General features: G+C 49.1%; 1 protein-coding gene and 1 long non-coding RNA gene across 3 annotated transcripts in view; one reads left to right on the top strand and one right to left on the bottom strand.

The window, feature by feature from the left end:
• LOC139359656 (uncharacterized) overlaps nt 1-6709 on the bottom strand; it is a 32448-nt gene extending 25739 nt beyond the window's left edge. For both annotated transcript variants that reach the window (XR_011615905.1, XR_011615907.1), the window contains exon 1: nt 4847-6709. This is a non-coding gene — a long non-coding RNA (uncharacterized lncRNA). The remainder of the gene's footprint in view (nt 1-4846) is intronic.
• A 201-nt stretch (nt 6710-6910) lies between these two features.
• The window catches only part of LOC105468547 (pleckstrin homology and RUN domain containing M1), a 62895-nt gene continuing 56180 nt past the window's right edge, over nt 6911-13625 (top strand). Inside the window, exon 1 of the mRNA XM_011718775.3 lies at nt 6911-7025. The gene's annotated coding sequence lies outside the window, so the exon portion shown is untranslated. The remainder of the gene's footprint in view (nt 7026-13625) is intronic.

Genomic DNA, 13625 nt, shown 5'->3' with positions numbered 1-13625 from the left:
AATAGCAAAGGCCATCAGAAAGAAAAGCAGGACTGAAGCCAGCGGCCCACACATCCACAGAGGTAGCGGGCAGAGGAAGCACAGGGCCTTGGTTCCCTCCCTTGTTTCCCAGTCTAATTAGTCACCCAGGCCTGAAAACATATCCTCAGGGGTGGAGATTTTACAATTAAATACCGTTGTTTTCCGTGCCCTCTCCCTTGGTTCATCAAGCACCAGTCATAAAATACCACATACTTGATCTCCTGCCCACAGGCGACCTCCCACCTCCTGGCCCCTCTCATGGGATCACTGGGCCTGCCTGCACTGTGGGGCCAAGCCCCGTCTTTTTCCCAAGCCCTCAAGCCCACGCATGAATGTTCATCCAGACTTGGTGGGAGCTTTTCACCCTTACAAGATGGTGGAAAATTCACATTGGTTTTTTCATAATTTGTTTTTATTTTTAAAAATACCAACCTTAAGCTGGGTGCGGTGACTCACGCCTGTAATCCCAGCTCTCAGGGAGGCAGAGGCAGGAGGATAGCTTGAGCCCAGGAGTTCAAGACCTGCCTGGGCAATATATCGAGACCCCGTTCTCCACAAAAAGGAAAAAAAAAAGACCAAAAAAAAAAAAAATTCCCAACCCTTGGATAGCAGGGAAGTGCTGGAGGGGTAGGGTCAAAAGAGTGTGAGAGCAGTAATTTCCCAAGACTGGCCTCCGCGGGACTGTATTTCAGAAAACACACTTGGGGGACTACCTCTCCATTCACACTTACTGCCCCAGCCTCTCCCCATCCCCCACGGATGCACATCCATAGCTGCACAGTTCCACAACGGCAGTAGAATGTTGCAGAAGGCGCAAGGATTCCTCCACTCCATCTTCAAGGAAAAAGTCACTAATAAATCACATTTGGTAGGTTAGTGAACATTAAATACATTATTGAGCAAAAGAAAATCAGAATGAACAAGAATTGGTAATCTACCTAACTGAACACAAATGAACTCAGGCAGTTGGTAATAGGAGGTAAAGAACGGCGCTAACTGCAGAACAGTTGCCCCCCACCTTCCCAGGAGCAGTGTGACTGGGAAGCAGCCCCGTCACACTGGGCTGTTCATGCTGGTGTGCATGCATGCTGGTGAGATTTCTAAGCAAAGTCAGCCATCCATCGGTTCCGATGAGTTTGCTGATGTTGGACAAAAGACACCTGTTGTCTAGCTGTCTGCCCCAGTTATCTCCCAAAGTTATTTACTGAGAATGAAAAGCATCTTTCTCTGTGTGGTGACTTCAGTGGGCCAGCAAACATTTGAGTTTAAAGCACAAGACTAAATAGTTATAGGCAGAGTAGCAGCTAACATTTACAATTTGCCTTCTTGATGCCAAACCCTGGGTTAGGCCTTTTACAGTCTTATATCATTTTGCCCAGCAATCCATGGAAGCATAGTTTTTAAAATCATCATCTGACTTAGGTGACCTGCCCAAGTGTCCAAGACCACACATCCAAATGACAAGTTAGGGTTTTAAGCCAGGACTGTTAGACTTCAAAGCCTCTTAACCATTCCACTGCCCTGCTGTAGGGCACAGGGAGATAGAGGGGGATAAGCCATGGTTGCCATCAAAGAGTCAATAACGATAACATACGGATGGTGAGGATGATGGCAGCTGCTGTTTATTGGGCACCAGCTGTGGTCAGGTACAGTGCTACGCACTTTAGTTCCACTGTTAAGTCACCAGGACAAAAACTCCCCACACCAGCTCTGTAATAGGGGTGAGTGTTGGACATAAGCAGGGAGCTGACAAGAAGCCAAGATCAGGCTGGGCATGGTGGCTCATGCCTGTAACCCCAGGACTTTGGGAGGCTGAGGTGGGTGGACCCAGGAGTTCAAGACCAGCCTGGCCAAGGTGGCGAAACCCTGTCTCTATTAAAAAATACAAAAATTAGCTGGGGGTGGTGATGCGTACCTGTAATCCCAGTTACTCAGGAGGCTGAGGCAGGGAGAATTGTTCGAACCTGGGAGGCGGAGGTTGCAGTGAGCCAAGATGGGGCCACTGCACACCAGCCTGGGCAACAGAGCGAGATTCCATCTCAAAAAAAAAAGAAGCCAAAATTAGAGATCCTTGCACTGCTGGGCTCCCAAAGTCTGGATTCTGAGCACCTCCAGGTTCCTATTTTGGCATATTTACATAATTTCACATTTTAATGCCTAGATAATTATTTTATATAACAAAACATTTTTTACGTATCTCAAATGTGTGCCTTTTTCCTTTGAGATAGGTCTTGATCTGTCACCCAAGCTGGAGTGCAGTGGTGCATTCATAGCTCACTGCAGCCTCAAGTTGTAGGGCTCAAAAGATCCTCCTGCCTAAGCCTCCAGAGTAGCCGGGGGTCTACAGGTGTGTACCACCATGCCTGGCTACAATTATTATTCCCAAATGCTATCCCACCATATTTCTAAAAACTCCCAAAGTAAGATTCTACTTTGCCCAGTTTGTCCTCAATTAAGCAGTTTTGTCTAAGCCCAGAATTTCTGCTGGGCCAGCCTGTGGATGAGCTCTCTCTCCCAGGCCGGTGCCCATCCCTTTCTGTAGCCTGGGAGGGAGAGGGGCACCCAGGGTCACGTGGAACAAAACAAGACTGCCTAGGGCTACCTCTGTCTCCATCTCACTGACGGCAAACCACAGCTCAGAGGGCCAGCTCTTAAGTGAGACATGAGTGCCAGGGAGAGGTGGACACAAGGCCAACAGCTAAATGAATGAAAATTCTGATTCCAATAAACCTGCCAGATAAATAAAGCATTTTTTAAAAGATGGTTAAATAAGGCGGTATCTGATTAGGGCAAACTTGATGCAGACAAGAAATGCAGCGGTTCAGAGGAGGGAAGGTCAGGCCACCTGGGGAGAGTCCATGAAAAAGATGGAACGTGCCAGACGCTGTGCCTGGTGCTGGGAGAGAGTTGACTAGGACAGCATCCCTTTCCTCAAAGGGCTCCTAGACTCGGGGGAGGGCCGGACATCTGAATACATCCTGAGGAGACAGTGTGGGATGGCACGGTGGCAGTGGAGCCAGCCCTGGTTCTTCTCTTGGTTGGCTGGAAAGGAGTAGATGTAAGGGATGGCTTAGAAGAAGGGAAGTGGAAGAAAAGTTTTCTGAGCTGACAAGAGGAAGGAAAGGCCTTCTGACAGGACACTACAAAGGCAGAGAAGCCCTAAGCAGAGTGAACACCAGACTCCACAGGTTAAGGGCTCAGTCACACAGGACCGCCCCCACATCAGACCCCAGGTGCAAGGCCAAGCATCACCTATGCATCTGACCAGCTGGCTATAAACTGGAGGTCCCAACAGCTCCCTCCTCAGGTTTGAACATTTGCTAGAACAGCTCACAGAACCCAGGAAAACAGTTTTCTTACTATTGCTGATTTATTACAAAAGATATTTTAAAGGATACGAATGAACAGCCTGATGAAGAGATACACAGGGTGAGGTCTGGAAAGGTCCTTGTGGAGTTGGGGTGCACCACCCTCCCAGCACATGGATGCGTTTGCCAACCCGGAAGCTCTCCAAGTCCTGTCTTTTAAGGATTATTCTGGACGCTTTGTCATGCAGGCATGATTGAGCTCCAGCTCCATTCCCTACCCCAGAGGCTGGGGAATTGGGCTGAAAGCACAAAGCTTCCACCCATAGTTAGGTCTTTCTGGTGACCAGACCCAAATAAAGAGCCCACCAAGAGTCACCTCATGAGAACAAGGGACGCTTCTATCACCCAGAAAATTCCATGGGATTTAGGAGCTCTGTGTCAGGAACCAGGTTCAAGGACCAAATGTTAGAATAAAAGATGTGCAACCATAAAAAACAGCGAGATCATGTCTTTCACAGGAACACGGATGGAGCTAGAGGCCATTATCCTCAGCAAACTAAGACAGGAACAGAAAACCAAACACTGCATGTTCTCAGTTATAAGCGGGAGCTAAATGATGAGAACTCATAAACAAGAGACACTGGGCCCTAGCTGAGGGTGGAGGGTGGGAGGAGGGAGAGGAGCAGAAAAAACTATTGGGGACTAGGCTTAGTACCTGGGTGATGAGATAATCTGTGCCACAAACCCCCGTAACACAAGTTTACCTATATAACGAACGTGCACATGTATCCCCTAACCTAAAATAAAAGTTTAAAAAGGAAAAAACACCTGGGAGAAAAGAAAAATGATAAATTAACAACAAAAAAGAAGACAACGCTCTTAGCACCCCCATCATTCAGGAATTTCCAAAGGGTTTAGGAGCTTTGTGTTAGGAACTGGGGGCAGAGACCATATATATATATATATATATGTCTTCTTATATTACACTACCCCAGATAGGAAAACAGAAATTACCCTAGCTATTTCAAACAAAAAGGGGTTGTATATAGGCAATTAGTGCTTATCACTGGAGGGGCTAGAGGTGGTGAAGGTTGGGGAGGAGGAGGTTGCACCACTGGCTTTCAGGCTGCTTTACCACAGCTGATTTCCAGAGGGTGGAAGAAGTCAGGAAACTCGGGAAACCGCTGCTGAGGTCCTTGCAGCCCCATGGTCCCCAGGCTGGTGACTGGTGGGGGAGTATGGAGTTCAGCTGACCAGAGCCTGCACATGTGCTGCTACGGGGGAGGAAAGGATGACTTCTACCTCCTTTCCACATTCCAAATCCCACGTGACTCCATTTTATTGGCAGCACCCCGCTGGCAAGGGAGCCTTGATGTGTGCTTCCTGGGCTTCCAGCAGCTGCACACAAAGGGGTGAAATGAGTGTCACGAGCAGCCACCACCCTGCAGCACACTTCCACATTCAGGCGTGCTGGGGAACCCCACTTATAATTGGATGTGTCCTGGCGCTCTACTCACTTTTGGTAGGTGTTTGGATGTCCGAGGCTTTGCAAAATAAGAAGGCGGGGAGTCTACGGTGGAGTCACATGGTGGAGACCTAGCTAAGTCAGAGGCCTGGAGAGGTGTCACTCTAGCTGGGCAGCAGGTGACACACAATCATGCCCTGAGTTGATTGGAGAAACACCTGAGATTGACCTGGAGTTTGTTCTAGAATGTTTTCACTGGAATGAAAGCTGAGCAGTCTGCAGGCCATATAGTATTGGAGAAAACATAGCCCTCATCGAAAAAGGCTGCCAGAGAAAAGGTGTCCACAGGGAAATTCAGCGGTTTTGTTTGTCTGTTTGTTTTTTCTTTTTTTTCAGATGGAGTTTTGCTCTTGTTGCGCAGTCTGGAATGCAATGGCACGATCTTGGCTCACTGTATCCTCCACCTCCTGGGTTCAAGCAAGTCTCCTGCCTCAGCCTCCCTAGTAGCTGGAGTTACAGGCATGCACCACCACGCCAGGCTAATTTTTATATTTTTAGTAGAGACGGGGTTTCACCATGTTGGTCAGGCTGGTCTCGAACTCCTAACCTCAGGTGATCCACCCGCCCCGGCCTCCCAAATGGCTGGGATTACAGGTGCGAGCTGCCGCGCCCAGCTTGTTTTTTTTGTTTGTTTTTGTTTTTGTTTTTGTTTGAGACAGTCTCACTCTGTCACCCAGGCTGGAATGCAGTAGCATGATCTCGGTTGACTGCAACCTCTGCCTTCTGGGTTCAAGTGATTCTCCTGCCCCAGCCTCCTGAATAGCTGGGATTTTTCTAAAAACAGATTCCACCATGTTGGCCAGGCTAGTCTTGAACTCCTGACATCAAGTGATCTGCTCACCTTGGCCTCCCAAAGTGCTGAGATTACAGGCACGAGTCACTGCGCCCCGCCAGAAAATTCAATTTCTGAAAATACATCTGTGGATCTCTAGCCTTGAGCATCCTTGGATGCTGCTTTAAATGACTGATCCTCGATGCCTCCCTTCTAACTCACACGCGCACTCCCCCACATCAGTCTCCCAGAAAAAGGGACTTCTTTTATTTTATTATTATTTTTATTTTTAGAGACGGGCCTCACTTTGTTGCTCAGGCTGGTTTTGAACTCCTAGCCTCAAGTGATCCTCCCACCTTGGTCTCCCAATACTGAGATTACAGGCAGGAGTCCCTGCGCCCGGCAAATCCTATATTAAACCCTTTTGTGTTCACTCTGCGTGCGGTACTGCAGAGAGGGTAGGGAGGAAGCAGAGGTGCCCCGGCGTCTTCAGCTGGAGGTGAACAGGGCGCTGAGGGTGGGAGAGGCCGGGAGCCTGGGGGTGGGAGGCGGGACCGCACCTTCACAGGGACGCTGCCACCCCTATCCCGGAGGTCAGGGCCTCTCGCCCAGCTCTGGCTCTGAGGTCCTGGAGGGAGGGAGATGCTGTTGCGACTCCGAAGACTGGGGGAGGGCCACCCCCATTCCAGAAGAGTGAAAATCCTGAGCCTGAAGCAGAAGTGGAAGCGGTTGGAGCTGAGGCTTTAGAGAGTGGCTTTCGAAAGAGGGTCTGGCGCCGCCCTGTGGACTGTTCGGGCTCGCAGGGCTGAAGGCTCCGAAGACCCAGACTTGCGAACCGTGGGGAGGTTCCACGCGGATGGGGGCCACAGCCCCCGCCGGAGCCCCCACACGAGACCCACCGACTTAAGACATGAGAGCTCAATAAGCTCCTTATTTAACGCACTGTTGTATCAGGTCCCCGTGGGAGCTACTGGCCCTATACCTAATAGAGGAGCGGGTGCACGCATTGGGTTGGTGAGCTACCGCCACAGCAACGCGCGTCCTAATCAACCGTCCCAAACGGCGGCTGGAACAAGGTTCTAGCAGGCCTGTGCTTGGGCTTCAACGCTGGGCCGGCCGCTGCGCTCTGCGGCTCCCTGAAGGCCTGCGGATCGGCCAGGGGGCTCCGTTCCTTCCGGGCCGAGGCTGAAGAAGCAGCGGCTGCACCAGAGAAGGGCTTCTGGGTGAAGGTGGAAGCGCACGGGGCCCGCGAAACCGCCTAAGGCGTCTTCAGACGTGGGCTTGGAACTGGCAGGCTTTCGTTTTTGCTTCATTCCATGGCTAGTGCAAGTCACGTGGGCAAGCCCGAAGTCAGGGGGCGGGAAAGTACCCCCCACCCACAACGAAACCATGGCAAACGGTGGGTGCAGGTAGGGCTGAGGAATTGGGGCTAATTGTCTATCTATCCCGGTGAGTGAGGAGACCTGCTTTGGGGGTTCCACAGCCTGGGTCTGCTTTTACAGTGGTGTCTGTCACTATGAAGACTCCACCACGGGTCGCCATCAGGTCAGGGACCCTGCAAGGCAAGAACTACATCTTCCTCTGCACACAACCCCACTCCCTTTCCCCCATGCCTAACACCACACTCCCTTCCCCCCATGCCTAACCCCACACTCCCTTCCCCCCATGCCTAACCCCACACTCTCTTCCCCCCATGCCTAACACCACACTCCCTTCTCCCCATGCCTAACCCCACACTCCCTTCCCCCCATGCCTAACCCCACACTCTCTTCCCCCCATGCCTAACACCAAGCCCCGCCCTGAGGGATGACTCAGGAATAGTACTGAGAGCATTTTAGGCCATTCCTGCGTTATCCCCATGTGACTTGTTATGAAATATAGACTGACTTCCTGAAGATCAGCAAATAGTGCGAAGTATTTGGCTTGTAATCTGTAAAGAGACTCTGCCATTTGGAGCTGGGAGCTGTCCCCAGATCTGTCAGACACCAAATCCCATATCTACTGCCACCCAAAGGGAACTCCAGAAGAAAGGGGTTATATAAGGTCAAATACCAAGGCAGGTTAGTGAAATTTCTCTAGAGGCCATTTAAAGCTGGAGTCTCACCACCTGAATTGCCCTCAGAGGAAGACTGTCTAGGTCGCAAACCTAGTCAGGGGTCCACATGGACTTAAGGACAATTTTTTTTTTTTTTTGAGACAGTGTCATTCTGTCGTCCAGGCTCAAGTGCGGTGGTGTGAACCCGGCTCACTGCAAGTCTCAACCTCCTGGGCTCAGGTGATCTTCCCACCTCAGCCTCCTGAGTAGCGGGGACCACAGGCTCATGCCATCATACCCAATTAATTTTCTTTTAAATTTTTTGTAGAGATAAGGTCACCCCGTGTTGCTCAGTCTAATCTTGAACTCCTGGACTCAAATGATCCTCCTGTCTCTGCTCCTTAAAGTCCTGGGACCACAGGTGTGAGCCAATACACGTGGCCTTTTTTTTTTTTTTTTTTTTTTTTTTTGAGATGGAGTCTTGCCCTGTCGCCCAGGCTGGAGTGCAGAGTCGCCATCTCGGCTCACTGCAAGCTCCGCCTCCTGGGTTCACGCCATTCTCCTGCCTCAGCCTCCCTAGTAGCTGGGACTACAGGAGCCCACCACCACGCCCAGCTAGTTTTTTGTATTTTTAGTAGAGATGGGGTTTCACCGTGTTAGCCAGGATGGTCTTGATCTCCTGACCTCGTGATCCGCCCGCCTTGGCCTCCCAACGTGCTGGGATTACAAGCGTGAGCCACCGCGCCTGGCCACCTGGCCTCTTAAGAATAATTTTGAAAACAATGAGGTTCACCGTCACAGCCCCTGCTGCTCTACTAAGTCCTTTGGCCCCTCTTTCAGGGCAAAAGCAAGCTCAGCCCCAGATGTTCTGCGTAATGGCCACCTTTCCCAGGAAACTTTGCTCTATGAAGGAGAACCACTTAGAGATATGAGCAACCTTAAAGAATGCCACCAGCAGGCCGGGCGCGGTGGCTCAAGCCTGTAATCCCAGCACTTTGGGAGGCCGAGGCGGGCGGATCACAAGGTCAGGAGATCGAGACCACAGTGAAACCCCGTCTCTACTAAAAATACAAAAAATTAGCCGGGCGCGGTGGCGGGCGCCTGTAGTCCCAGCTACTCAGGAGGCTGAGGCAGGAGAATGGCGGGAACCCCGGAGGCGGAGCTTGCAGTGAGCCGAGATCGCGCCACTGCACTCCAGCCTGGGCAACAGTGTGAGACTCCGTCTCAAAAAAAAAAAAAAAAAAAGAATGCCACCAGCACCACTGAATGCCTGGCATGGGCCACGTGGGTGGAGAGTATATTTTAGGGCAGTCATTCATGGTAAATTATTTCCGCCAGCCACCAAAAGTGACTACTCAATATCCAACTATGTCAGGCCCAGGCTGATAAAAGTAGAGGCATGAGGAACCTAGGGTTGTTTTGATGTGCCTTGGTTATGGTATATGTGGAAGATTTTAGAGCTTGTTATAAAAAGGGATGACCCATGGCTCTCCAGGCTGGGTCTGGGATTGCCTTTGTGGATTACAAGAGGATATTATGCAGCAGTTTTTTAAAAATGAGGCAGACTGGGACAACCCAGGAGGCAGAGGTTGTAATAAGCTGAGACTGAGCCACTGCACTCCAGCCTGGGCAACATAGTGAAACCCCTTTTCTACGAAAAAATTTATTTATTTTTTATTATTATTATTATTATTATTATTATTATCATTGAGACAGGTCTCACTCTGTCACCCAGGCTGGAGTGCAATGGCTCAGTCTCAGCTTATTACAACCTCTGCCTCCTGGGTTCAAGTGATTCTCATGCCTCAGCCTCCAAGTAGCTGGGTCTACAGGTGCGCACCACCATAGCCAGCTAATTTTTGTATTTTTGGTAGAGACAGGGTTTCGCCACGTTGGCCAGGCTGTTCTTGAACTCCTGACCTCAGGTGATCTGCCCGCCTCAGCCTCCCAAAGTGCTGAGATTACAGGCATGAGCCACTGCACCCGGCCAAAAAATTTAAAACTGTAAAAATTAGCCAAACATGGTGTCGTGCATCTGTAGTCCCAGCAACTTAGGAGGCTGAGGTGGGAGGATTTCTTGAGCCCAGGAGGTCAAGGTTGCAGTGAGCTATGACTGCACCGCTGCACTCCAGCCTGGACAACAGAGTGAGGCCCTGTCTCAAAAAATAAACAGGAATTTGAGGCCATGTTCATACATGGCTGCAGACCAGTCTGGTAAACAGAGCAAGACCCTGTGTCTTCAAAGAAAAAAGAAATTTTTGTTTTTAAAGTCAGCTCCTAAGACACACTGGCCACATATTAAGTGTTCAACTGCCCCGTGTGGCTAATGGCTACCAAACTGGGCAGCACGGGCGACCATTTTTATCACCGAAGTTCTGTTAGACAACCTCTGGAAGCACACACAAGAAACTGGTAATGGTGATTGCCTTCGGGGAGGGAAACTGGGAGGGTGCAGGGCTGTATGCCCTTTTGTACCTCTTGAATTTCATATCATGTATTTGTATTAGGTGTTTACAAATTATTTTAAAAACAAACTGGGAATTAGGAATCCCCATATGGAATCACTGCAGTGGGACAGTGGTTCCCAAAAAACTACTTTGCAATTTGCCTAAAACAAATTAAGGTAATAGCTATCATGATTTCATATTTAATATTTTTTCACAGCTTAGAGTTTCTTAGCTCCTGTTGCTCTCTCTCTGCTTATGAGCTCACAGGGTGATAAAGTGAATTAGTAAGTAGCAGGATAACATTAAAGGAAAAATTCCTGGGAAACATGGCAAAACCCTGGTTCTACAAAAATACAAAACATTAGCCAGGCATAGTGCATGCGCCTGTGGTCTTAGAGACTTGGGAGGCTGAGGTGGGAGGATCGCTTGAGCCTGGAAGGCAGTAACTCAATCCCAGCAGAATCCCAGGGAGCGAAGATGACTTATCCCAAAAGAAAAACAAGAAGGAAATTCTATTACCAGAAGACAAAGGGATGAAATGAGGGATGGAGAATCAAAGACTGAAGCTACTAGGGTTCGTTTTTATTAATTTTTAATTTTTTCAGAGGCAAGGGCCTCACTATGTTGCCCAGGCTGGTCTTGAACTCCTGGCCTCAAGCTATCCTCCTGCCTGAGCCTTCCGAGTTGTTGGGATTACAGACATGAGCCGCTGCATTCAACTTTGGTTTTTGTTTGTTTGGTTAGTTTCGTTTTGTTTTTTTGACAGAGTTTTGCCGTGCCACCCAGGCTGGAGTGCAGTCAGTGACTCAGCCTCGGCTCACTGCAGCCTTGACCTCCTGACCTCCAGTAATCCTCCCGCCTCAGTGCCACCCCTCACCACCCTCCAATATCTGGGACTACAGGCGCGCGTGACCGCGCACGGCTAAGTTTTCAATTTTTTATAGAGATGGGGTTTCACCATGTTGCTTAGGCAGGTCTCCAACTCCTGGACTAAGCGATCTGCCGACCTTGGCCTCCCAAAGTGTGAGCCGCCGCACCCACCATTTAAGATTGAAGCTAGACCAGGCAAACCCTTAAGCCTAAACCAGTAACAGTTTTTCACAAGTTCATAAATGTGACTGTGATAAATAACACACAAATTCACTTAAAAGCAGGTGTGTCCACGTGGTAATTTTTGGTCCTTATTTTTATTTTTATTTTCAGTTAATAGATATTACAGATACAACTTTTTTTTTTTCTTTTTTTTGAGACGGGGTCTCACTCTGTCGCCCAGGCTGGAGTGCAGTGGCATGATCAGAGCTCATTGCAACCTCCGCCTCCTGGGTTCAAGAGATTCTCCTCCCTCAGCTTCCTGAGTAGCTGGGATTGCAGGTACATGCAACCACACCTGGCTAATTTTTGTACTTTTTGTAGAGACAGGGTTTTACCATGTTGCTCAGGCTGGTCTTGAACTCCTAAGTTCAAGTGATCCACCTGCCTCGGCCTCCCAAAGTGCTGGGATTACACATGTGAGCCACCATGCCTGGCCTAAAGATATAACTTCTATCATGAGGAGGTCCAAGAACTATTTTCTTTTTCTTTTTTTAATGTTAGAAAGGGATTCTTAACTGAGTATGTGCTGCCGCAAAGGCAGGGGAAATTAAGCAAGAAGAGAAGAGAGCCAGGAAATAAAGGCCCCAACCCAGGAAGCAGTTAAGCAAATTCCAGGATGACCACATGTGACAAGTTTAGGGGATAACTTGAGCACATGGAGGACAGAACTCGGAGAGGGCACTGCGGGCATGGGCCCCACCCGCTCTGCCAGAGCACTGGAGGAGAACGAGGGCATGATAATGGTAGATGACACTGAAAGAAAAGGAAAGAGCATGAGGCACCCTTGGGGGAAGCAGCCATCATCAGAGTGTATTTTATTTTTTTTTTATTTTATTTTGAGATGGAGTCTCACTCTGTTGCCCAGGCTGGATTGCAGTGGCATGATCTTGGCTCACTGCAACCTCCGCCTCCCAGGTTCAAGTCATTCTCTGCCTCAGCCTCCCGAGTAGCTGGGACTACAGGGGGGCACCACCACGCCCGGCTAATTTTTGTATTTTTAGTAGAGACAGGGTTTCTCCATGTTGGCCAGGCTGGTCTTGAACTCCTGACCTCAGGTGATCCGCCTGCCTTGGCCTCCCAAAGTGCTGGGATTATAGGCGTGAGCCACCAAGCCTGACCTCACAGCACATTATTAAGCTCTGTGGTAAATAATATTTATATAGTCACAATTCTGTAAACACTGTTAATTTTCTACAAATTGTGGCATAACCAAACCTCAAGAATGGACAGGGCTGGGGTATAAAAGAGCTAAGTCCTTGCCTGGTTTACTAGGAAGGCAATAGATAGTGTCTAAAACTATGAGACAGCTGGGCACGGTGGCTCACGCCTGTAATCCCAGCACTTTGGGAGGCCAAGGCGGGTGTATCATGTGCAGTCAGAAGTTTGAGATCAGCCTTGACAACATGGTGAAACCCCGCGACTACTAAAAATACAAAATTAGCTGGGCGTGGTAGCATGTGCCTGTAATCCCAGCTAGTAGGGAGGCTGAGGCAGGAGCATTGCTTGAATCCAGGAGGCAGAGGTTGCAGTGAGCCAAGATGGCGCCACAGAACTCCAGCCTGGGTGACAGAGCAAGACTGTGTCTCAAAAAAAATAATAATAATAAAGTAAAAACAATGAGACGTGCAGGAGATGCAGGGAGAAGCACCAGAAGATTCTGCTGAAAGCCTGCTCCCCCAGAAGGGTGGGGAAAATGAACTGCTGTTTTTCGTTATGTTTCATCCCCATTCCGCTTCATTTGATTGAATTGTAAACCATGTGTATAATAACACTTTTTAACCAAATTTTTATTTTATTTTTTATTTATTTTTATTTTTATTTTTTATTTTTTATTTATTTATTTTTTTTTTTTGAGACGGAGTCTCGCTCTGTCACCCAGGCTGGGATGCAGTGGCCAGATCTCAGCTCACTGCAAGCTCCACCTCCCGGGTTCCCGCCATTCTCCTGCCTCAGCCTCCTGAGTAGCTGGGACTACAGGCGCCCGCCACCTCGCCCGGCTAGTTTTTTGTACTTTTTTAGTAGAGACGGGGTTTCACCGTGTTAGCCAGGATGGTCTTGATCTCCTGACCTCGTGATCCGCCCGTCTCGGCCTCCCAAAGTGCTGGGATTACAGGCTTGAGCCACCGCGCCCGGCCAATCCAAATTTTTAAAAAAGAGAGAGTGGAAAGAAACAGCTTCCTACAACAAAACTGAAGAGCACACCAGTGATTCCAGGGTCCAGAGAGGAGGGTGCATTAACGCTAGTTTCATGATTTCAATCAGATGCCAAGTAAGGATGTATCTGGGGTTCAGACAAGAAAGGCTCTCATTCAAGTGCTTAAAAGAGCAATGGAAGGCAAGGACTTGCCCAACTGGCAGGGTGAAAATTAGCCAGAACTGGAATAGTAACAGCTGTTCATCTTTGAGCACTTAACTACAGGCCAGA

This window comes from Macaca nemestrina, chromosome 17, assembly GCF_043159975.1.
Source record: "Macaca nemestrina isolate mMacNem1 chromosome 17, mMacNem.hap1, whole genome shotgun sequence".
Taxonomy (NCBI): domain Eukaryota; kingdom Metazoa; phylum Chordata; class Mammalia; order Primates; family Cercopithecidae; genus Macaca; species Macaca nemestrina.
Note: the sequence above shows the minus strand (reverse complement) of the source record. Positions and strands in the feature narration are given on the sequence as shown.